Raw genomic sequence first — 26,183 nt, 5'->3', positions numbered from 1 at the left:
ACGATTATCTGTATCAAAGCTCTAGGATAAATATTCTTTAAAAAATCCACGATTATCTGTATCAAAGCTCTAGGATAAATATTCTTTAAAAAATCCACGATTATCTGTATCAAAGCTCTAGGATAAATATTCTTTAAAAAAAATCCACGATTATCTGTATCAAAGCTCTTTAAAAAATCCACGATTATCTGTATCAAAGCTCTAGGATAAATATTCTTTAAAAAAAATCCACGATTATCTGTATCAAAGCTCTTTAAAAAATCCACGATTATCTGTATCAAAGCTCTAGGATAAATATTCTTTAAAAAATCCACGATTATCTGTATCAAAGCTCTAGGATAAATATTCTTTAAAAAATCCACGATTATCTGTATCAAAGCTCTAGGATAAATATTCTTTAAAAAATCCACGATTATCTGTATCAAAGCTCTAGGATAAATATTCTTTAAAAAATCCACGATTATCTGTATCAAAGCTCTAGGATAAATATTCTTTAAAAAATCCACGATTATCTGTATCAAAGCTCTAGGATAAATATTCTTCAAAAAATCCACGATTATCTGTATCAAAGCTCTAGGATAAATATTCTTTAAAAAATCCACGAGTATCTGTATCAAAGCTCTAGGATAAATATTATTTAAAAAATCCACGATTATCTGTATCAAAGCTATAGGATAAATATTCTTTAAAAAATCCACGATTATCTGTATCAAAGCTCTAGGATAAATATTCTTCAAAAAATCCACGATTATATGTATCAAAGCTCTAGGATAAATATTCTTCAAAAAATCCACGATTATCTGTATCAAAGCTCTAGGATAAATATTATTTAAAAAATCCACGAGTATCTGTATCAAAGCTCTAGGATAAATATTATTTAAAAAATCCACGATTATCTGTATCAAAGCTCTAGGATAAATATTCTTTAAAAAATCCACGATTATCTGTATCAAAGCTCTAGGATAAATATTCTTTAAAAAATCCACGATTATCTGTATCAAAGCTCTAGGATAAATATTCTTTAAAAAATCCACGATTATCTGTATCAAAGCTCTAGGATAAATATTCTTTAAAAAAAATCCACGATTATCTGTATCAAAGCTCTTTAAAAAATCCACGATTATCTGTATCAAAGCTCTAGGATAAATATTCTTTAAAAAATCCACGATTATCTGTATCAAAGCTCTAGGATAAATATTCTTTAAAAAATCCACGATTATCTGTATCAAAGCTCTAGGATAAATATTCTTTAAAAAATCCACGATTATCTGTATCAAAGCTCTAGGATAAATATTCTTTAAAAAATCCACGATTATCTGTATCAAAGCTCTAGGATAAATATTCTTCAAAAAATCCACGATTATCTGTATCAAAGCTCTAGGATAAATATTCTTTAAAAAATCCACGAGTATCTGTATCAAAGCTCTAGGATAAATATTATTTAAAAAATCCACGATTATCTGTATCAAAGCTCTAGGATAAATATTCTTTAAAAAATCCACGATTATCTGTATCAAAGCTCTAGGATAAATATTCTTCAAAAAATCCACGATTATATGTATCAAAGCTCTAGGATAAATATTCTTTAAAAAATCCTCGAGTATCTGTATCAAAGCTCTAGGATAAATATTCTTTAAAAAATCCACGATTATCTGTCTAAAAGCTCTCGGAGAAATATTCTTAAAAAAATCCACGATTATCTGCCTAAAAGCTCTCGGAGAAATATTCTTTAAAAAATCCACGATTATCTATCTAAAAGCTCTCGGAGAAATATTCTTTAACAAATCCACGATTATCTGTATCAAAGCTCTTGGAGAAATATTCTTTAAAAAAACCGAGATTATTTGTATAAAAGCTCTAGGAGAAATATTTTTTAAAAAATCCACGATTATTTGTATAAAAGCTCTAGGAGAAATAGTTTTTAAAAAATCCTAGATTATTTGTATAAAAGCCCTAGGAGAAATAATTTTTAAAAAATCCACGATTATTTGTATAAAAGCTCTAGGAGAAATATTTTTTTTAAAAAATCCACGATTATTTGTATAAAAGCTCTAGAGAGAAATATTTTTTAAAAAATCAACGATTAATTTTATAAAAGCTCTAGGAGAAATATTAAAAAAACCCACTATTATTTGTATAAAAGCTCTAGAAGAAATATTTAAAAAAATCCACCATTATTTGTATAAAAGCTGTAGGAGAAATATTCTTTAAAAAATTCAAGATTATTTGTATCAAAGCTATGGGAGAAATATTCTCTAAAAATTCACGATTATTTGTATCAAAGCTCTAGGAGAAATATTCTTTAAAAAATCCACGATTATTTCTATAAAGGCTCTAGGAGAAATATCCTTATAAAAATCCCCGATTATTTGTATAAAAGCTCTAGAAGAAATATTCGTTACAAAATCCACGATTATTTGTATAAGAGCTCTAGGAGAAATATCCTTTAAAAATCCACTATGATCTGTATAAAAGCTCTCGGAGAAATATTCTTTAAAAATCCACTATTATCTGTATAAAAGCTCTAGGAGAAATATTCTTAAAAAACACTATTATCTGTATAAAAGCTCTCCGAGAAATATTCTTTAAAAAATCCACGTTTATTTGTTTCAAAGCTCTCGGAGAATTATTCTTCACCGGAACTCTCGGAAAAAATGTCTCAGAAAACCGATTCTATCCTTAATTCCCACAATAGCATTCATGGTGGTTAAGAAATATAGAACGAAAATCCTCGATCAGGTAGGGCTTAAACATGGACATACAAAATCAGCCCTTCTTTGGCAACACAAATGACATTCTGTTAAATAGTATTCACTTGACATTCAAGTCACACATTCCAAGTAAGTACATGCTACAATTGAAATCCCCCCTGCTCTATACAACACATTACGATATTGAATTCCCTTTGGAATTTCCCAAACACAAAGGAATGGAAAGAAAATAAAGTAAAACAAATCACTGTGTCTCATCATTACAATTATTCAGCCATAGAAAACGCAATTGCCTCTCATCATCACCATGAAGGAACAAACCACCACCCTCTTCACTATTCCAACTTAACCGCCTTCTTCTTCCCATAGCACAATCATCATAATAATCAAACCAAAATGCTGAATGCCTCCGGTTCATAGATGGCATAATGCTGTTTGTTGCTGGTCGCGAGAGTCAGTCATCAGCATTGTTTAATGTTGTGCAAAAGCGGGCGTTTTTTGTTTCGCATTTTAATGCTTTAATGCCTTCCAGAGCTTTTACAGTTCTCAGCCATAGGAAGAATAGGAAATAACAACAACGACGGCAGCTCAGATAATAGCACAATATACCGGTTGCATTAGCAACACCACCACCATCAACCAGCAAAGACAGCAGCAATTTCAGCATCAGTAACGGCATCATATAGAAATTTGAAAAATATACCCTTACCTACATACCTCCCATAACTGAACACCCTTCTTTTGTCAAGTGCTAGCAAATGTTCATATAACTCTCGGCGTCATTGCCATTCACTCAGTTAAATGCTATGTCGGTGTTTTTCTTCTGTCGTGTTTTGTCCTCGTCAATGGAGCATCATCCAAAACAGCAGCGCAGCATCATCGGTATCAGCATCATTTCTCTACAAAACACTTTACTCGAATTGAAATTAACCCCTTTTTGGCACACAAATAAATGCCACTACACTAACGCGCTGTGCTACAAAACGACACACAATTTGGAAATTTTCAACGTCGGTGTTTTATGTTAAATTTTCCGGCTTTTGGCTAGATGTGGTGGCAGTGCACTCACTTACTTAGTCCCTCTCATTCCGGTTTTTTCCTCCATTACCATGTGATTTTGTTGAATATGTTGTTGCGCCCAATTTAGCTTTCATAATTGTATAAAATTTATGTTTTAACATAAAATACGAATAACCTCCACGGAAATGCGAAAGGCTGAGAGCCAGAGGCTAGGTTTGCCGGCCGGCAAATTGTTATGAAAAGTGGAAAAAATATTTTTTAGGCACAAATGGATATGTAAGCATTTTGAAATTAATATGAATATGCAATTTCTATGCCTTAAAGCAGTATTGCCATCACATAAGTCTCTGGGGATTATACGATTGGAGATAGGTTGAAAAAAGTTTTTGGGGATCATAGGTAGTGTGTTGGAAAATAAAAGGCTGACTAAACAAGTCATTGTTTTGTTTCCTATATATTTTCTGCTGTTTTTATTTCTTGACATATTTTATATTTTATTTTATATTATACATATATATTTTTACATTTATATTATATTTTATACTAGCAGACCCAAATTATGAGTTTTAATAACAACTTTTTATGAACTTTATGCTTGACAATTCAAAAATAGGTATTTTGTACTTCATTTTTTCGGTCAATTTGCAAATCTTCCTTTCCTCTTACGGACTTTGTCGCAGTTTTAACCACGGGACATTCCTGAACAGTTTGTGAAAATTTCATGAAATTAGGTTCACTTGTTTTGGAAAAATAATGTATTTAAAAAAGCGGGCGTGGTCATCCGTTTTCAAGATATAACATATCTAAAAACGTGGGCGTGGTCCGGTATTTTGGCTCCAAATATGTACCTAGGGTACACACAACCCCACTGCCTGCCAAAATTTATGCTGCTAGAATCCTCAAAATACCTAAAAATGTGGGCTATACGAAAATATGAACTTAAATGAACAATTTTTGTTGCAGAATTTTTGTTGGCTTTTAAATTTCAAATTACAGAAAGTTCGTCCAAAAAATAAAGCTAAGGTACGAAAAATCGGGAGGTTTGTTTTGGGGCTATACCAAAACATGGACCTACGTTGGTTAAACAATTTAAGTAAAATCCTCAAAGTACCGAAAATCGGGAAGTATAGTTATATTGGGGCTATGTTGAAAATTGTTGATGTATATGAATGGTGACCACTACAACCTTCATATGTCAAATGACTATACTAACACATGTACCTATGTTCATATTTTTTTCGAATATTCGTTTTTTGGTCACAAAGAACCCTAAATATCAAATTATAGCTAATTCGGTCTAGAAATGTGACTTAAAACGTCAAAATACCTGAAATTGGGCGCTGACGTTATATGGGCGCTATTCCAAAACATGGACCTATGTCCACTAGTTATATAAGTTTATTGACATTTAAGAACCCTAAATGTCAATTTATAGCTAAATCGGTCTGAAAATGTAGCTAAAAACGTCAAAATACAGTAAATCAGGGGTACCGTTATTTGGGAGCTATACCAAAACGTGGACCTATGTCCACAACATTTGTTATATAAGTTTATTGACACTTAAGAACCCTTAATGTCAAATTATAGCTAAATCGGTCTGAAAATGTAGCTAAAAACGTCAAAATACCGTAAATCGGGGGTACCGTTATATGGGGGCTATACCAAAACGTGGACCTATGTCCAGAACTTTTGTTATATAAACTTATTGACACTTAAGAACCCTAAATATCAAATTATACCTACATCGGTCTGAAAATGTAGCTAAAAACGTCAAAATACCGTAAATCGGGGGCTACCGTTATATGGGGGCTATACCAAAACGTGGACCTATGTCCACAACATTTGTTAAATAAGTTTATTGACACTTAAGAACCCTTAATGTCAAATTATAGCTAAATCGGTCTGAAAATGTAGCTAAAAACGTCAAAATACCGTAAATCGGGGGTACCGTTATATGGGGGCTATACCAAAACGTGGACCTATGTCCACAGGTTTTGTTATATAAGTTTATTGACACTTAAGAACCCTAAATGTCAAATTATAGCTAAATCGGTCTGAAAATGTAGCTAAAAACGTCAAAATACCGTAAATCGGGGGGTACCGTTATATGGGGGCTATACCAAAACGTGGACCTATGTAAACAACTTTTGTTATATAAACTTAATGACACTTAAGAACCCTAAATGTCAAATTATACCTACATCGGTCTGAAAATGTAGCTAAAAACGTCAAAATACCGTAAATCGGGGGGTACCGTTATATGGGGGCTATACCAAAACGTGGACCTATGTCCACAACTTTTGTTATATAAACTTATTGACATTTAGGAACCCTAACTGTCAAATTATAGCTACATCGGTCTGAAAATGTAGCTAAAAACGTCAAAATACCGTAAATCGGGGGGTACCGTTATATGGGGGCTATACCAAAACGTGGTCCTATGTCCACAACTTTTGTTATATAAACTTATTGACATTTAAGAACCCTAACTGTCAAATTATAGCTACATCGGTCTGAAAATGTAGCTAAAAACGTCAAAATACCGTATATCGGGGGGTACCGTTATATGGGGGCTATACCAAAACGTGGTCCTATGTCCACAACTTTTGTTATATAAACTTATTGACATTAAAGAACCCTAAATGTCAAATTATAGCTAAATCTGTCTGAAAATGTAGCTAAAAACGTCAAAATACCGTAAATCGGGGGATACCGTTATATGGGGGCTTTTGTTATATAAGTTTATTGACACTTAAGAACCCTAAATGTCAAATTATAGCTAAATCGGTCTGAAAATGTAGCTAAAAACGTCAAAATACCGTATATCGGGGGGTACCGTTATATGGGGGCTATACCAAAACGTGGACCGATATAGCCCATCATCGAACTTGACCTGCCTGCAAACAAAAGACGCATTTTCCCAAAATTTCAGCGTCCTATCTCCCTTTTTGTGGATGCTAGAGTGATTACCACAGACGGACGGACGGACGGACGTGCACAGGTCGACTCAGAATTTTACGCTGATCAAGAATATATATACTTTATAGGGTCGCAAATGGGTATTTCAATGCGTTACAAACGGAAAAACAAACTTAATATACCCTCCATACTATGGTGGAGGGTATAAAAATGCATAAGAATTGCTTAACCAAATAAAAGGAAAAAGTACTCGAAAATTTTGAGGATTTTATCTGCATTTTTGGCCGAATTGGCTGTAATTTAGCATTTGGAGTTCCCAATGGTACAGAAACTTCTCCACCAACAACGGTCGACATAGGTCGAGGTTTTGGTATAGCCTCCATATAGCGGTACCACCCGATTTGAGGTATCTACATTTTCGGTCTAAATTGGGTGTAATTTGGTTATGGGGTTCTCAGTGGTCAAAAAATTTATTTACTAAAAAGTTAAATATAAACAAGTAAGCAAAGGCTATAGTCGGACGGGGCCGACCATGTGATACCCTACACCACTACCCCTGGGAATTAGGTTTCAACAAATCAAAATTCCTTTATGGAACAAATTCTCTTCTCTCATATCAATGAGTGCACCCCGATTCATATTGGTTCAATGATATGGGACCTACAGTTTATGGCTGAGTACGAACGACGTGTCCTAAGATACCAGTTGCTTTTCAGGGTAATATCATTGTGATATAAACTTAAATATGAGTGAAAGACAAAAAATTTAGTTTCCATGAAGCCAAGGTTTGCACCATTATAATACGCGAACTATTGTAGTTTACCAGTAACTATGACTATTGCTTGATCTAATTAAGTGTTTTTGAACAAAACTCAAAAATTTGACAACAAAATTTAATTTGCGTGGAAGTTATGACCGCGTACATGAATAAGAATAGGTAAAACACGTCGGGTATTTCAAAAAACCAATAATAGGATTAAAGTACTCGCTATTACCCATAATTTGATATGTATATTGACTATGTAGTCCACACCGCATAACAGTAATTTACTGCTAAAGCCAACATTTAGTCCAATATTGTTTCTAAAAACCCTATTTTTTTGGTGAGAGTATTTACAATATTCTTTTGAGTGTGCTGGTACCCCGTGATAGTTTAGTTCCGGATCATATAAATCAATCATAGAGTGAAAATCCATCCACTAGAACAGCGGAAACGGCTACTGCAAACATTAAAAAAATTCCGAAAAATATTTTTGAAAATATCGCAGATTAGAGTTGTAAAAAGTTTAGCGGTATTGTAGCTGTATCCGATTTATCCCAAACATTGGTTCTGAGTGTACATCAATGTACATCCAGTGTGCCTTCAAAAAAATTAGTACTTCAAAAAAACTTTAACGGTAGCAACATCGAGAACTTTTTGACAAAAAGGTGGCGAAGCGACCCCATGCTGCAATATAAAAATCCAATTGGACAATTAATACGCTATGGCTTCACGTAATTTGCAATAATGCAAACACTGGACTTCTGTCATGATAGGGACAATTTGTAGCATGGGAGGAAAATGTGGTTCTCTACACAAAACACATTATATATTAAGCAGTAGGCCCGTTATCTAGCAGACAAGTGCTTGCAATTTTCATCAGGGAAAAGAGCAGTAGTTCTATTTCCATATGTACCAAGCAAAATGTTCGATGCCAAAGATGCCATTCAATCATGGGTGCAAGTGATCTGGCATGTCATAATTTTAGCATCTTCATCGATGAATTTTATATGAGCGTGGACTCCAAAAGATGCTATTCATTTTTGGATCCAAAGCATGTCATTTACACCAATGCTTTAACATGTCATTTTCACCAATGCTTTGGCATGTCATTTTCACTAATGCTTTGTCATGCCATTTTCACCAACCTTTTGCAATGACATTATCATTACGACGAGAGTTTTAACAACGTTGGTTGTGGTTTCGAGTCTCCGACAACATCAAGCCTATTGCATGTATTTAATCTTATATATTTAGAAAAATGTGTCTAAATAAAAATGTTCAAATGTTGATAAAAAGATCGGAGCGTTCACGACTTCGTTTGAACCAATGCAAAAGATGCCATGAAATCACGTCATCGCATGGAATCCCTTCCTTCAAATTTTGCTGGGTAGTCTACTTTGCCGGCATATGCCCTCCAGACAATAAAATATAGACCAAATTTTTTTTGTATTATTATTTGATCGCCATCTCAAATTGCATGCTTCTTCTTTGTCATATACTCTTACCTTATTTAAAATTTCAAGGCGATTGGACTATTATTGCGACCTACAGAGCAGCTACAAAATCGGATAAAAATTATGTTTTTGGTCCATTTCACCCGCTAAACATTTCACGATCATCACCAATTAAAATAGCGATCTATTCTGATGTGAAACCGAATTCTATACCAAATTTCGTGACGATCGGTCCATAATTGCGGTGTTACATGAATTTTTACCAAAACAAACTTATAACACTGTGCAGCAGCATTTTTGGGGGGTGGAAAATTGCTTTTGGAGATGAAAGCCCTTGATGAGTATACTAAGAACCCAAAAGGAAATTTTCGCCATAGGTAAAGTTTCTGAGATATCGCGCGATGAAATTTTTGATTTTTTCCCTATAATACTTGGGAAAATAGCGCCATATCTCTGTTTGGCATTGTTGTAGCTTCATTCTGACGTGACATGTCTTCAGTCAAATCGATTCGCGAATCTCTTTGTAGAACATTTCATTCCTCTAGCTCAATGCCTTTCGTGTCCTTTTCGTCCTTTATTTCTTGAACCGTAGTGAAAGTACCACAAGATGCGATTTTTCAGCATCCAAATATTCTACGAAAATGTTGCTCAGAAGATTTTAGGTACGGTTCTCTTTGACAACTAATCGATTAATCGATTAATCGAAATATCCGGATCAAAAATTGAAATTACCGGATCTATCCTCCAAGAAAATTTGTTATTAACGAGTTCATCATTACAAGAGCTATTTGTGGTAAATATTTCAGAAGCACCCCAGATGTCTACATAAGCAATAACCAATTGTTATGTCTACATACCAATAAATAACCAATGACGAATATACAAAAAACCAAACATAGTTTGTTTCTGAACCAAAACCGATTAAATGTCAAAAAGGACAATGAAAACGGGACAAAATCGATTAGTTGTCAAAGAGAACCGTACCTAAAATCTTCTGAGCAACATTTTCGTAGAATATTTGGATGGTGAAAAATCGCATCTTGTGGTACTTTCACTACGGTTCAAGAAATAAAGGACGAAAAGGACACGAAAGGCATTGAGTTTGAAGAATGAAATGTTCTACAAAAAGATTCGCCAATCGATTTGACTGAAGACATGTCACGTCAGAATGAAGCTACAACAATGCCAAACAGAGATATGGCGCTATTTTCCCAAGTATTATAGGGAAAAAATCAAAAACTTCATCGCGCGATATCTCAGAAACTTGACCTATGGCGAAAATTTCCTTTTGGGTTCTTAGTATACTCATCAAGGGCTATCATCTACAAAAGAAAATTTCCACCCCCCAGACTTTGAGTTCCATTTTGTGTCGCAGTGTAATACCCATTCCACATAGTGTTGTAGGGTATAAAAATAATTTAAAAAAAATTATTTTCCAGCACATTTAAACAAATAGGGCATTGGGATAGTACCCCGCCCATTCCGAAATTCAACAAAATATGTAGCCCACTTTAACTTTAACCCCTGTACATTCCACGACAATTTCAGTAGTTTTTTGTAGAAAAGATAAAAATTGAAAATTGAAAAAGTGGGCGTAAAAGTGGTCGTGGACAATTTTAGGAAAATCAATGCAAAAGTTTTGTAGAAAAAATAAAAACTAAAAATAGAAAGTAGTGGACGTAAAAGTAGGCGTGGAGAAATATTCTTTGCATAAAAAGTTTGGTTATGGAGAACATTTCAAAAACAGATTTATCCAAATCGATCCAGCTGTTCGCAATTGATGCCACTACCAATTAACGACATTTGATTTTTATTTATATAGATATAGATATGGCATTTTAAAGAAATAAGGTATGGGGGAATTACCCCGTTCCTTCCGAAATTCAATAAATTATGTAGCCTATTTTCACCGGGGATCATCACTGTACAATCCCTGACAATTTCAGGAAAATCAGTTCAGTAGTTTTTGTAGATAACATTAAAATTTAAAATTAAAAAGGGGGCGCAAAAGTGGGCATGGTCAATTTTTTTGCATAAGTTGGATTATGACGAACATTTAAAAAAAATAATTATCCATATAGGTCCAGCCGTTCTCAACTGATGCCATCACCAAGGAACGACATTTGATTTTTATGCGCTCTATAACTTTCGAAGGCATGAACCGATTCGAACCAAATTTTGAACTTCGTAATATTTTGCCAACACTTAGTTTAAGTTCGAAGATGGGCCATATCGGTCCACTCCTACAGGTACCTCCCCCACAAAAGTTCGAAAATGTTCGGAAACATTGTACGCACGATAACTCTTGAAATGAGGGGCCTATTTGGTCCATACATTACACACCCTAAAATATCTACCAGATATAGATCAGGTTCGAATATGGACTATATTTGTTCACGATAACTCTTGAAGGGAGGGACCGATTTGGTCCATACTTTACACATCCTAATATATTTTCCAGATATAGATCAGTTTCGAATATGGACAATATATGTCCATTCCTTCGGGTACCACCCACACAAAATTTCGCATAAGTTCACTTTAAGACCTTGCAATCGCTGCCTCAATTTCGACGGTAAAAGTTTTTTCAGGGGTAAGTCCATACTTCTTGGGAGAACAGCCCGAAAGTTGTAAAAAATCCCTATGGCACCATATGTAGTGGCTGGAGAGTACGACAACTCTCGAAGTGATTAACCGATTTGGTTCAAATTTTGGCCTTCGTCATACTTTTCCACACATAATTTTACTTCTAATCTTCTTAAGATACGTCCCCAACAAAAGTTCAATATTTGTGTCCGAGTGCAGTTTAGGGTCTGTTCGAAGATCCTTTAGTAATGTATACCGATGATGTTCTTTGTAGTTCTGTTTACAGCCATATTATGTTTTCTGTGGACAAGTTCATGCTTTCTGGCATAATGGTCAAAAAGTTATACGATGACCCACTGAAATGACTAGTGGGCGCGATAACTATCGAAAAGATATGAATCCCAAAACAAGATCCACTTCCATAAAGGACTATGTCGGTCCTTCAAGTACCTCCTCCGCAAATTTTTTGAACTTTAAACCTAATCCACATTTTTGTCGGCAAGTTGAAATGACCAAAAAGGGCCACAAAATTCTGAAAATATGAAAGATTCGATTCACATAGGCTGAGTGTATATCTCTGTCGGCAAGGCCGACTGATACTTATTAACTTGTTTATATAGATTTTATATTTTATTATTCGTATTTTGTTTTTTATATTTTATATTTCATGTTTCATATTTTATACTTTGTATTTTATATTTTGTATTTTATATTCTATATCTTATATTTTTTGTATTGTATATTTTATATTTGATACACGATATTTGATTTTATATTTTACTTTCCTCCGCTCCTCTCATATTCAACATGAAATAATCATTAAACTTAACCCTGGCAACACTTTTAGTGCTCGCCAATTCAAAAACAGCCCTTCACAATTTATATGCAATCCATATACCCAAATCGACTGGATTAAAATTTGAATTTAAACATTTACGTTTGTAAAACCTTTTAATGATATTAGCTTAAAATGTAATTTGTTGTTTGTTCCTAAAGCCATGTCTGGCTGGTCTGGACACATTTTTTTTAAACTGTTGTTTTTGTTGTTTCCAAAAATCCCGATTCCCTGTGGAAGCTTGAATCTGGTGTGCCAACAAAAAGAAACACCCAACAAATGCAAAAAATAATTTCATCGAATGAATGCCATTGAATGTCATTTGGGAGTAAAACCACGCTGTGTGGTAAACACACACACAAAATGGAAACGCTTCAACGCGTCTCTTTCATTTGGCAAAGCTTTTTTCACGGGAAATCCCAAAAAAAGTGAGCTCACAACGAAACCAACACAGTGAGTGTTGCTCCCTAATGTTGTAACTTTGTTGTTAAACAACATGGCTGTTGTTTTGTGGTAATGCTGTTTTTCATTTCGGTTATTTTTCCGTTCTTTTTTTTTTTGTTGGCTGGGTATGTAAATTTCGGCTTTGTTGCCATTTGTGCCAAATAAAATAAAACCCACCAAAAATCTCAACATTGTTTGGATGTTGTTATTGTTGCCGTTGTTGTTAATGTTGAATTTCATTATTATGTGCGGCTTACATTTGCAACCTTGTTTTTTTGTTTTGTTTTTTCTTTCATCTGCTTGGTTTGTGTTTTATTTTTGCCACCCTTATTTTTGTGGTAAAGTAACATGAGATTTCTCTTTTTTTGTTGAAGGCATTTGAACTCCTTTGGTTCCCCTGGCCTTACTTTTGCCATTTGGGTCTGTTGCATTAACTGGAAAATTAACTTTGTTTAAGATCTATTCGGGGGTTATTTTAACAAACGTGATGAATAGCAATGGATAAATGTGAAATGTGTACGTGTGCGTGCCTGTGTGTGTCCCTACACATGCCTAAGGATTAAAATGAAATTTATTAAACATCCTTATATTAAAACAACTTCTGCATTGAGGTATTGCCCGGATTAAATTTCATGAAAACTAATAGTTGTCATTTGTTTCAGGGAGATTATATGGGTTTTGCACATTCGACCTTTTCTCACCTTAATTAGGGTTATTCTTTAAATCCTAAATAAAGGTGCGGCGGAATGGCAATGGTTGTTGTTGTTTGATAAAATAAAAAATGAGCAATTTTTTCATAGATTTGAAATTTGAAGAAGCAAATACTTATAATTAATGTCTTATTGCGTTGCGATATTTTATCTTTACCAAATTATTGAACCGATTTTCCTGAAACTTTCAGGGAATGTATATGTATGTATGGCTCCAGGTTAACAATGTTCAGGGAATGTACGAGGGTTATAACTTGTTTTTCGCTAATAATCGCGAATCCATTCCATTCTTACAATTTTCGATTTTAGCATTTAGGATAAAGACACGCAATCGGTTTTAAACAATTTGGAGTAAATTAAGCAATGACCGTCCGTCTGTTGGGCTTGCTGGAGCGCTCCATAACTCTCTAACGGATGAATCGAATTGGTCCACAAATTATTTTATCCAAACTTAACTTAAGTTCAAAGATGAACCATATCAGTCCACTCCTTTAGGTAGCTCCTTCACAAAAGTTCAATATTTTTTTGGAAAAATTGTCGCACGAAAACTCTTGAAGTAACCGATTTGGTACATACTTTACACATCGTGAAGTTTCTACCAGACATAGAGGAGCTTCCAATATGGACTCCATCGATCAACTCCTTCGGATATCTCCACACAATTTTTTTGGAAAAGTTCAGTTTAGGACCTGCTCTCGAATCGACTTGATTTTTGTTGTAACAACTTGTATTCGCTGGCCCCATTACGACGGTACAAGTTATTTAAGGGACAAGCCCATAATTTCTGAGAAAATAGCCCGAACGGTGTAAGAACCCCTATAGCACCATGTGTAGTTGCTGGAGCGCACGATTCGAAGGGATCAGCCGATTTGGCCTTCGTAATATTTTATCCAAACTTTGTTTAAGTTCGAATATGGACAATATCGGTCCACACCTTCCGGTACCTCCCTCATAAAAGTTCTTGATGTTGGTCCACTTCTTCCCACACTAAATTTCGGAAAAGTTTTGGTTAAATCTTGCTCCCGAATCCTATTGATTGTTGTTATAACAACTTGTATTTGCATTTTAAGGGGTAAGTCCATACTTCCTGAAGAAATAGCCCGAAAGCTGTAAGCGCACGATAACACTTGATCGGATCAGCCGATTCGATTCAAACTTTGACATTCGTAATATTTTATCCAAATTTAGTTTAAGTTCGAAGATGGGCAATATAGGTCCGCACATACCGGCATCACCCCACTCCCAAAAAAAAAAATCAGAAAATGTCACTATAGCTTCGTTCCAGAACTAAAAAGTTTTTACACATTTTTGCCCAAAATGCGTTCCCGTACACCAAAAAAGTTGCAAAATGTTCACTTCTCTTTGAACAAAAATGGCGCTGAATAGCTTTCTCTTTAGAAACTTTTTACACAACAAATATGGGCGAGCAAAAATGTGCTACATGTTTGCCGGCTTCGGTTTGGGTGACACGTCGACTTTGACATTTGTTCCAGTTTTTATGACGTTTCTATAATTTTTCCGTTCCCGTACATTTTGGAAAAATGTGTATGTGGAACTCATTTTCAACGGTTTTCTCTTTTGACACTTTTACCATTAAAAAGTACTGGAACGAAGCTTATATCTGCTAAGCGGAGCAACCGATTTAGATCTCCTAATATTTTGTCCAAATTTAGTTTAAGTTCAATAAAAATGGTGCATATCGGTCTTCTCCTTAGGGTGCCTCCCCCACAAATGTTCAACATTTTCTTTAAGTGTAGTTTAAGATCTGTTCGAAGAAATTATACGAAATTATACGGGGACCAACTGAAATAACTGGTGGGCGGGCTATTTATCGAAACGAAATGACTTCCGCAATAGGATCCACTTCCAAAATGGATGGATGTATGCATTCCTCCAGGTATCTTCTCCCCAACACTTTTGAGTTTTAATTTAAAATGTATATCTTGTCGGTAAATTAATATGTCCAAAAACAAACCAAAATACTGGAAACCTTCTAAACCGTAATTATTGGGAAACGGATTTTAGTTGCGTAGCCAGTATTTCTATAGGGGCATAAGTCTTCTCCCGAACGTCTAAAGCCCATCGTCAACGAAATAATTGGTCCGTACCAATGCGGCTTTAGAACTGGCAAGTGCGGATATTGACCCTGCTACAAATCCAGGAGAAGACCCAAGAGATGCCGATCGCCATGTCTGAATTTGGTATCCCCGCGAAACTCATTCGGCTTTGTAAAGTGACTCTAACTGACACAAGATCTTCAGTTAAAATAGGAAAGAACCTCTCAGAAGAGTTTTATACAAAAAAGGTTTCAGGCAAGGAGACAACCTTTCGTGTGATCTTTTCAACATCCTGCTAGAGAAGGTTATACGAGAGGCAAACGTCAAAAGCAGTGGCACAATCTACACCAATAGCCGCATGTTACTTGCTTATGCAGATGATATAGACATCATGGGACTATCAGTAAAAGAAGTAACTGATACCTTTATGGAGGTCGAAGGAGAATCTGCTAACGTGGGTGTGGCGGTATACGGCGAGAAGACCAAGTTGATGGTGTCGACGCGCAATGCGTCCATTGACAAACGATATCAGTTGTGAAATAACAAGTAAAAAGGTATCAGGCTTTGCCTGTGTGGATTGAAGCACTGTTTCCCAAAAAAACTTGTGTATTTAGGGGGTTTTAAAAATTTTTGGGCGTATGAACCGACAAAAGTATAAATAGGATTAAAGCTCAAACATTTGCCGGGATATAGATATATAGGGCTTCTTTATGACAGGGCCACTAGGATAACCTTTGGTAAACATGTCCAAAGGATCCTCGAACAGAACCTTTACCACACAAAAATGTTGAACTTTTGTGTGGGTGGTACCACAAGCATTGGACAGATAGGGCCCAAATTTGAAAGTAAACTAAGTTTTGACAATATTTACAGATTTAAGTTTGGACCAAATCGGTTGCAAAGTCTATGAGACATCGTGCATACCATTTTAGCGAATATTTTCGAACTTTTGTGTATTATTGAATATTTTCAAAGAAATATAACAATATGCAAAGTGTGAACGAACGCAGTATTCGGTTCGAGCTCTTCATTCACTACTTATGGCGCCATAGGGGTTTTTTACAACTTTCGGGCGATTTTCCCAAGAAGTATGGACTTGCCCTTAAAAAAATTTTACTATCGTAATTGAGGCAACGAATACAAGTTGCTGCAACAAAAATCAAAGTGATTCGACAGCAGTTCTTAAAGTGAAATTATCCAACATTTTGTGTGGGAGGTACCCGAAAGGAGTGAGCAAATATACTTCGTATTCGAAACTGATCTATACCTGGTAGATTTATTAGGATGTGTAAACTATGGACCAAATCTGACACTCATCAGTAGTTATCGTGCGCAAAATTTTTCCGAACATTTTTGAACTTTTGTGGGGGAGGTACCTGAAGGAGTGGACCGATATGGCTTATCTTCGAACTTAAGCTAAGTTTGAACAAAATATTACGAAGGTCACATTTTGGACCGAATCTGCAGATCCGTCCGGGGGTTCCGGAAGGAGTGGACCGATATGGCCCATCTTCGAACTTAAACTAAGTTTGGACAAAATACGAAGGCCAAATTTTGGACTAAATCGGTTAATCTGTTATCGTGCGCACCAGCCAGCCAGACAGGCAGAAGGACGGACATTGCTAAATCGACTCCAAATTGTCTGAAACCCATTTCGTCCAAACATACTTGGGGTCTGAAACCATTGTCGAATGAACCACGAGCTGTATCTGCTATACAACGACATCAATATAGTTAAACGTATCTAAATGCAGCGATTGCGTTGGCTAGGCCATATAATAGGAATGAGCGATGATGAACCCGCTAAAAAGGCGTATAATGACAAGGCGCGGTATTCCAGAAAGCGAAGCACTAAACAGAGAGAATTGGAGATCTTTTCTTAGTGCGGTCTATGGAACAAATGTTCTGTAATGAGCCAGCTAAATAAGTAAGCGAGTATTTGATTCTTTATTGTCCAAAGATGAAAGATTCAATTCACACATGCTGGGTATAAGTCGACTGATATATTTTTTAGAAATTTTTTATATTTTACTTGCAAAAGTTCAAAGTTTGTCCTTTGGTCATTCCAAAAGGTGACGAGATGCATTTCCGGCTACGTTCCTGTATATATAGGATCTATATCCAGAAAAGTTTTATATGACTCATATACTTAGAAGGTGTTGCCTACATTATACTGTGTGGTATATTTTCACCGTTATCTGGCATACGAATCAAATTTGGATACAAATTCTGTTTCAAGTCGTACCAAATCATGTCCCATGCGGCATCCGAAATTCAATTGAGGTCTACTATAAATTAGAAAATAATCAGGAAATGTCGCCTACAATATGCTGAGGGGTATTTTTATTTTATTTATCTGCTTGGGAATCGAATTTGTATCCGAATCCGTTTTTTGCTATATCATCTACTGTTTAAAGTTGGTCCAAATCAAGTCCCATGTGACGTCCTGTCCACTTTAGTTCATAACTAATTTTCTTTTCGGCAAAATTCTTTAGTTGGTTCAACAGGTCATTGCTATTTCTCTTTCCTTTGCGTTATTTTCGTCGTATTGTGTAATCGCGATAACATGTTTAAAGCATGTCCTGCTTAGAGTCCCTAAGTTTGGAACTCAGGCTATAGGGATCTTTGTTATAGATATGATGTCATTCACTAATTTAAATTCTTCTGCAATTTACTAATTATTATTCTCAATTTGTTCTTTTTTACTTACAGTGTTTCGAATCGAAATCGGATTAACAGTGATTAAAAATCTATTAAATTTCTGTTGATATGCATTTAACTATCAAACCATCTTGGAATACTTACAACTTTAACAAATTCAAACTAAAGGTAAGCCAAGCTAATTTTAGTAAAAAAAATAATAGAAATCACCGCTTTAAAGGGTACTCAACAGGATTCCTCATAACACGTGCCTTCCTTTAGGCTCAAAATACGAAAAATGTTTCTTCCATTCCTCTACACTAATCGTGACTAATAACAAATATTCCCATCGTAAACGACCTTTAAATATCCTAAAGCTCTTCGCATGGTATTAAACTGGTATTGGAAAATTGACCTTCATCAGTATTTCTTAGGGACAGCAACGCAACCTACACAACGAAATCCAAAACTTTAAAAACAAGACTCTAATGATGTATTAAGATTAATAACAAGTGGGGTCAAACGAATCGTAAAGGTCACAGTCCTGAAAAGCTGGCTACGTGAGAGGATTAGTAACATCATTTCATTTGGTATATTGTTGAACATTTTTGGCAATAACAATAACCTTGAAATGTCAACAACCTGTTTAGATGTAGCCGCCGGCCAATATGATGTGTATTCTCGATGGCCAATAGCCTATCACAAGGAAAGCTATGTGCCTGGAATACCACACAATGTTTTGCCAATAACTATTTGAGTGTTTGTTGTAATGTGGTTATTGATACTTTTTCTTACTGTAATGTGGTCAATGATTTTGTTGTTAATTTTCTCAATCCATCGTCCATCTACCCATTCCTTTTTTATGGCTCTTTAAAAACAAAAGATACGATTTCATTTAAATTAATTTGCGAAAACTATATGACCGAATGTTAAGCACAAAAAATCTCATTTCAATTGGTTTTAATGAAGGCAATAAGCCAAGCCAGACCAAGAACAAGAAAAAATCTACAGAACGGGCACTACCCTTCCCTCCCTCTAGGCCACCTCAAAAGAAAATAAAATTGAACTTTTGCACTTGAAACTCCTTAATAAAACTAATTGAAAATTGTATTCAATTGGTATGCATTTGTAAAGAAACGCAAAAAAGCTCTGCAATTCATTGGCTCGCTCGCTCAACGAGCCAAGCATTTTGTTATTCAATTCAAGCATTTCATGACAGCTCAAAGAACTGTATAGCCCCTCGCAACCCTTGTCATCAGCCGTATACTTGGGGCGTACACAGTCATCCATTGTTTGATGACAGTTCTGTTTTCGTTGCCGGTCCATTTTGTTTTCTTCAGCGTCTCGAAAGTTTTCTTTTGTTCTCGTTGCCCTGGCATAAAAAAAGGAAAGCGTAAACATGAAACAGAAGATTTTTTCTGTTTTATATTTTGAGTGTGCAAAAAGTTCTTGTTTTTGTCATTTCCAAACAAGCTAATAAAAGAGGGGTTCAATGGGAAAACTATAGGAAGGGAAAACTGTGTGGAAGTAATTTCAAATTAGGTTTTTATATTTTATTGGAAAACGTTGGGGTCTTCTAGCTAGCTTCTAGCGACTAGATAGCTAAGATCTTCTATAAAAGTGAGGTGAGGTCTCCTATCAAACAGAAAAAAAATCTGAAGGTGTCATATAGAATAATGTCATATAGAATAATGAGGTCAATTGAGGTCGCCAATGGAATAGAACATTAAACTGTTGAGGTCCTCTGTAGAAGAGAATAGTTTAATTGATATCTCTTATAGAACAGTATAGCCCAATTAGGGTTTACTGCCTTAATAACTCAAAAACTGCTGAACAGATTTTTCCAAAATTCTTGCAGCATTATCTGAAAGTAACATAGGCTATAATAGAAAGTAACATAGGCTCAATCGAGGTCTCCTATAAAATAGAAGAGCTCAATTGAGAATATAAGAGCTCAATTGTGGTCTCCTATAGAATAGAAGAGCACAATTGAGGTCTCATATAGAATAGAAGAGCTCAACTGAGGTCTCCTATAGAATAGAAGAGCTCAGTTGAGGTTTCCTATAGAATAAAAGACCTCAATTGAGGTCTCCTATATAAAAGTAGAGCACAATTGAGGTCTCCTATAGAATAGAAGAGCTCAACTGAGGTCTCCTATAGAATATAGGAGCTCAATTGAGGTCTCCTAAAGAATAGAAGAGCTCAGTTGAGGTCTCCTATAAAATTGAAGAGCTCAATTGAGGTCTCCTATAGAATAGATGAGCTCAATTGAGGTCTCCTATAGAATAGAAGAGCTCAATTGATGTCTACCATAGAAAAGAAGAGCTCAATTGATGTCTCCCATAGAATATAAGAGATCAATTAAGGTCTCCTATAGAATAGTGGAGCTCAATTGAGGTCTCCTATAGAATAGACGAGCTCAATTAATATTTCCTATAGAACAGAAGTGCTCAATTAAGATCTCCTATAGAATAGATGAGCTCAATTGAGGTCTCCTATAGCATATAGAATAGAAGAGCTCAATTGAGGACTCCTATAGAATATAAGAGCTTAATTGAGGTCTGCTATAGAAAAGAAGAGCTCGATTGAGGTCTCGTGTAGAATAGAGGAGCTCAATTGAGGTCTCATATAGAATAGAAGAGCTCAATTGAGGTCTCCTATAAAAAAGAAGAGCTCAATTGAGGTTTCCTATAGAATAGAAGAACTCAATTCAGATTTCCTATGGAATAGAAGAGCTCAATTGAGGTCTCCTATAGAATAGAACAGCTCAATTCAGATCTCCTATGGAATAGAAGAGCTCAATTGAGGTCTTCTAAAGAATAAAAGAGCTCAATTGCGGTCTGCTATAGAATAGAAGAGCTCAATTGAAGTCTCCTAAAGAATAGAAGAGCTCAATTGAGGTCTCCTATAGAATAGATGAGCTCAATTGAGGTCTCCTATAGAATAGATGAGCTCAATTGAGGTCTCCTATAGAATAGAAGAGCTCAATTGATGTCTACCATAGAAAAGAAGAGCTCAATTGATGTCTCCCATAGAATATAAGAGCTCAATTAAGGTCTCCTATAGAATAGTGGAGCTCAATTGAGGTCTCCTATAGAATAGAAGAGCTCAATTGAAGTCTCCTATAGAATAGACGAGCTCAATTAATATTTCCTATAGAACAGAAGTGCTCAATTAAGATCTCCTATAGAATAGATGAGCTCAATTGAGGTCTCCTATAGCATAGAAGAGCTCAATTGAGGTCTCCTATAGAATAGAAAAGCTCAATTGAGGACTCCTATAGAATATAAGAGCTCAATTGAGGTCTGCTATAGAAAAGAAGAGCTCGATTGAGGTCTCGTGTAGAATAGAGGAGCTCAATTGAGGTCTCATATAGAATAGAAGAGCTCAATTGAGGTCTCCTATAGAATAGAAGAGCCCAATTGAGGTATCCTATAGAATATAAGAGCTCAATTGAAATATCCCATAGAATAGAAGAGTTCAATTGAGGTTTCCTATAGAATAGAAGAGCCCAATTGAAGTCTCATATAGAATAGTTGAGCTCAACTGAGGTTTCCTATAGCATAGAAGAGCTTAATTGATGTCTCCAATAGAGTAGAAGAGCTCAATTGAGTTCCCCTATAGAATAGAAGAGCTCAATTGAGGTCTCCTATGGAACAGAAGGTCTCAATTGAGGTCTCCTATATAATAGAAGAGTTTGACTGAGGTCTCCTATAGAATAGAAGAGCTCAATTGAGGTCTCCTATAGAAAAGAAGAGCTCAACTGAGGTGTCCTATATAATGGAAGAGCTCAATTGAGGTCTCCTAAAAATAGAAGAGATCAATTGAGGTATCCTATAGAATATAAGGTCTCAATTGAGGTCTCCTATATAATGGAAGAGCTCAATTTAGTTCTCCTATATAACAGAAGAGCTCAACTGAGGCCTCCTATAGAAAAGAAGAGCTCAATTGAGGTATCCTATAGAGTAGAAGAGCTCAATTGAGGTCTCCTATAGAATAGAAGAGCTCAATTGAGGTCTCCTATAGAATGGAAGGGCTCAATTGAGGTCTCCTATAGAATAGATGAGCTCAATTGAGGTCTCCTATAGCATAGATGAGCTCAATTGAGGTCTCCTATAGAAAAGAAGAGCTCGATTGAGGTCACGTGTAGAATATAAGGGCTCAATTGAGGTCTGCTATAGAATAGAAGAGATCAATTGAGGTCTCCTATAGAATAGAAGAGCTAAATTGAGGTCTCCTATAGAATAGAAGAGCTCAATTGAGGTATCCCACAGAATAGAAGAGCTCAATTGAAGTCTCCTAAAGAATAGATGAGCTCAATTGAGGTCTCCTTTAGAATATAAATGCTCAATTGAGGTCTCCTATAGAATAGATGAGCTCAATTGAGGTCTGCTTTGGAACAGAAGAGCTCAATTTAGGTCTCCTATAAAAAAGAAGAGCTCAATTGAGGTCTCCTATAGAATAGAAGAACTCAATTCAGATCTCCTATGGAATAGAAGAGCTCAATTGAGGTCTCCTATAGAATAGAACAGCTCAATTCAGATCTCCTATGGAATAGAAGAGCTCAATTGAGGTCTTCTATAGAATAGAAGAGCTCAATTGCGGTCTTCTATAGAATAGAAGAGCTCAATTGAGGTCTCCTAAAGAATAGAAAAGCTCAATTAAGTTCTCCTATAAAATAGAAGAGCCCAATTGAGGTCTCCTACAGAATAGGAAAGCTCAATTGATGTATCCTATAGAATAGAAGAGCTCAATTGAGGTCTCCTATAGAATAGAAGAGTTCTATTTAGGTTTCCTATAGAATAGGGGAGCTCAATTCAGGTCTGCTATAGAATAGATGAGCCCAATTGAGCTCTTCTATTCTATAGGAGACCTCAATTGAGCTCTTCTATTCTATAGTAGAACTCAATTGAGCTCTTCTATTGTATAGGAGACCTCAGTTGAGCTCTTCTATTTTATAGGAGAGCTCAATTGAGGTCTCCTATACAATAGAAGAGCTCAATTGAGTTCTACTATAGAATAGAAGAGCTCAATTGAGGTCTCCTATAGAATAGAAGAGCTCAATTGAGGTCTCCTATAGAATAGAAGAGCTCAATTGAGGTCTCCTATAGAATAGAAGAGCTCAATTGAGGTCTCCTATAGAATATATGAGCTCAATTGAGGTCTCCTATAGAATATATGAGCTCAACTGAGGTCTCCTATAGAATAGATGAGCTCAATTAAGGTAAAAGAGCACAATTGGGGTCTCCTATAATATAGAAGCACCCAATTAAGGGCTCCTAAAATATAGAAGAGCTAAACCGAGGTCTCCTCTAATATAGAAGAGATCGATTGAATGCTCCTATGAATAAATTAATGCTATTGAGTCTCTTAATGAATAGAATAGTAGAATATAAGAGCTTAGTTGAGGTGTCCTCTAATTCATAAGAACTCAGTTGTGGTCTCCTGGGGAATAGAAGATTCCAACTGAGGTCTCTTATAGATGGGCGAGCTACTACCTTGAGATCTCCTGTAGAAAAGTGGAGATCACTTGAGATCTACTATAGATTAGGAGCTCAACTGAGGTCTCCCATGGAATTGAAGAGTTTAATTGAAGTCTCCTATAGGATCGAAACCCTCAATTAAAGTCTCTTGCCGATTAAAACAGATCAATTGTTGTATCCTATTGAATAGAAGAATCCACTTGAGGTCTGCTATGACATCGAATATTTTAGAAGAGCTCAACTGAGGCCTCCTATAGAATAGAAGAGTTCTATTGGGGACGCATATCGAATAGGAAAGTTCAAGGATGCCTCTTGTAGAATAGAAGAGCTCAGTTAAGGTCTCCTGTAAATTGAATATTTTGTGACTTCATTTTAGTAGAATTCAAACAAAAAATATTTTCAAATTCTAAACCAACATCTCTGAGTAAATGAAGTTTATTAAATTAATAAAATTTACCCTAAGGTTGTTTATAATGTATGCCAATTAGTTTGCTCTCCCCTTACGAAATGTCAGCTGTGAGTAATTTTGTGAGACAGATATTTAATTATTGTAACAATTCCTCGGTTCCCCATTTTCGTTTATATTCACAATGTACTCTCCATAAAACCAGAGGAAGTTCAAATGACCCCTGTGCACACGTTCAAGTGTGTTTTTCGCTTGTGGGTGGGTTGTTTGAGTAGCTACAAATGTTGACAATAACTTGAATTCATGACTTCCAATTGAACACTTAATGACATTCTGTTGTGTTTTTTTATTTTATTTTTTAATTTTATTGTTGTTGGTTTTAATGGTTATTCATTGTACTCTTGCAATACTCGAAATGCTTGCTGATGTCGACGATGATGATGATTATTGTTAAAGTATTGGCAACAGCAGTTTCGGAACCAACAGAAAACAACAACTAGAATAGCTTCACTCAGCATCATATTCGATAACAATGAGCCCGAATGTTAACAGCAACAAACACAGCAGTAGAGAGGGTATCATTAAAACTTCATTCATTCTCCACCTCTTGACAATTGATTATCGATATCGAGGCAAATATTGTTATTCTCCACATTGGCACTCCACCATTCAACACAGCCATTCATACGTCCAATCATTCAGTCATTCTTTCGCTTTATCTCCGCATCTATAGAATCCATTGAATATATATTTGCTATTACGACTGGTATCATGAGTCCTCATCAATTGTATCTTTCAATTGTGAATTCGATTCAGATACTTGTGCATAATGTGGTGTATCGAAGAACATTTTGTATTTACATTTAATAGGGTGGAAATGGGAACAAACTGGAAATAATTAATTACGTTAAAGTTGAATAAGAAGATGACAATTTTACAAGAAGAACTTGAAGATTTTTAAGTAGTGTTGCTAATTTGAATATCAATTTTTTCTGCAATTTTTTCAGACATAACTTTCCAATTTGTGTACTTAAAAAATTGTCCCCATCTGTTCCTAATACACATGAATATCTAGGGATACATCAAACAATACCGTTCTCATGATTTTCGGTAAACATTTTATTACATATCTGTATTTTGTGTTATGTGTACATTCATATGGATGTTTGTACATATAATGTTAGTTCTACATACTTGTGTATGTGTACGCAAGTATATTCTTAATGAATTGTAATGTGTGAATGTTTATCAATGCTGCAGCCAAGAGTATAGAACAAATATCCGACATAGAATAACTACAGACAACTTCCAATGTGTTGTTACACTTCAACTTGTGTGGCATTAGCGTCTTATATTTACAACAAAAAAAAACTAATTTAAATACGAGGTATTTTTGAGAATGGTTGGGTAGAGCCTTTAAACAATACATTTATTTAATGTTATTAACTAAGATTTCTTCGTTTCCATTCTATATTATACCTCTTCTATTCGAAGTGAAATTAGTTCAGCTCCTCTATTCTGTAGGAAATCTCGATTGATCTCCTCTATTCTGTAGGAAACCTCAATTGACCTATATTCTATAGGGGGCCTTAATTAAGGTCCTCTATTCTATAGGAGACCTCAAATGAGCTCCTATTTTCCATAGGAGACCTCACATGAGCTCGTCTATTCTATAGGAGAATTCACTTGAGCTCCTCTACTGAGGTCTTCCTATTGTATATAGGACACCCCAACTGAGGTCCGCTTTTCTATTGGAAACCTCAACTTATACATACTATTCCATAGAAGACCTCAACTGAGGTCTAATTTTTTTATAGAATTTTTCAACTGAGGGTAAAAGGCCTCAACTAAGATGTGATATTCTATAGGAGGCCTCATCTTCATCTTAAAGCAGACCTTAACTGAGGTCTTCTTTTAAATTGAATACCTCAGGTGGACCCTTCTTTTTTATAAGAAACCTAAACTGAGGTCTGCTATTCTAAAGGAGACCTCATCTGATGTCTCCTATTCTCTATGAGACCTAAACTGAGGTTTCTGTTTTATAAGAGCTCTAAGTTAAGGTTTATTTTTTCCATAGCAGACCTCAGCTGAGGTTTTCTTTTCCGCAGGGGGCCTCTAGTGAATTCTTCTTTTTTATAGGAGGCCTCAACTGAGG

At 35.4% G+C, this 26,183-nt stretch overlaps 1 protein-coding gene across 2 annotated transcripts in view; it reads left to right on the top strand.

The window, feature by feature from the left end:
- LOC141389711 (collagen alpha chain CG42342-like) overlaps nt 1-26,183 on the top strand; it is a 568,185-nt gene that overhangs the window by 62,332 nt on the left and 479,670 nt on the right. For both annotated transcript variants that reach the window (XM_073961631.1, XM_073961632.1), the window contains exon 2: nt 18,212-18,328. The gene's annotated coding sequence lies outside the window, so the exon portion shown is untranslated. The remainder of the gene's footprint in view (nt 1-18,211; nt 18,329-26,183) is intronic.

The sequence above is a fragment of the Musca autumnalis genome, unplaced genomic scaffold (genome assembly GCF_047663935.1).
Source record: "Musca autumnalis isolate F117 unplaced genomic scaffold, ASM4766393v1 scaffold_1, whole genome shotgun sequence".
In the NCBI taxonomy this organism is placed as follows: Eukaryota; Metazoa; Arthropoda; class Insecta; order Diptera; family Muscidae; genus Musca; species Musca autumnalis.
This window is presented reverse-complemented; position numbering and strand designations above follow the sequence as displayed.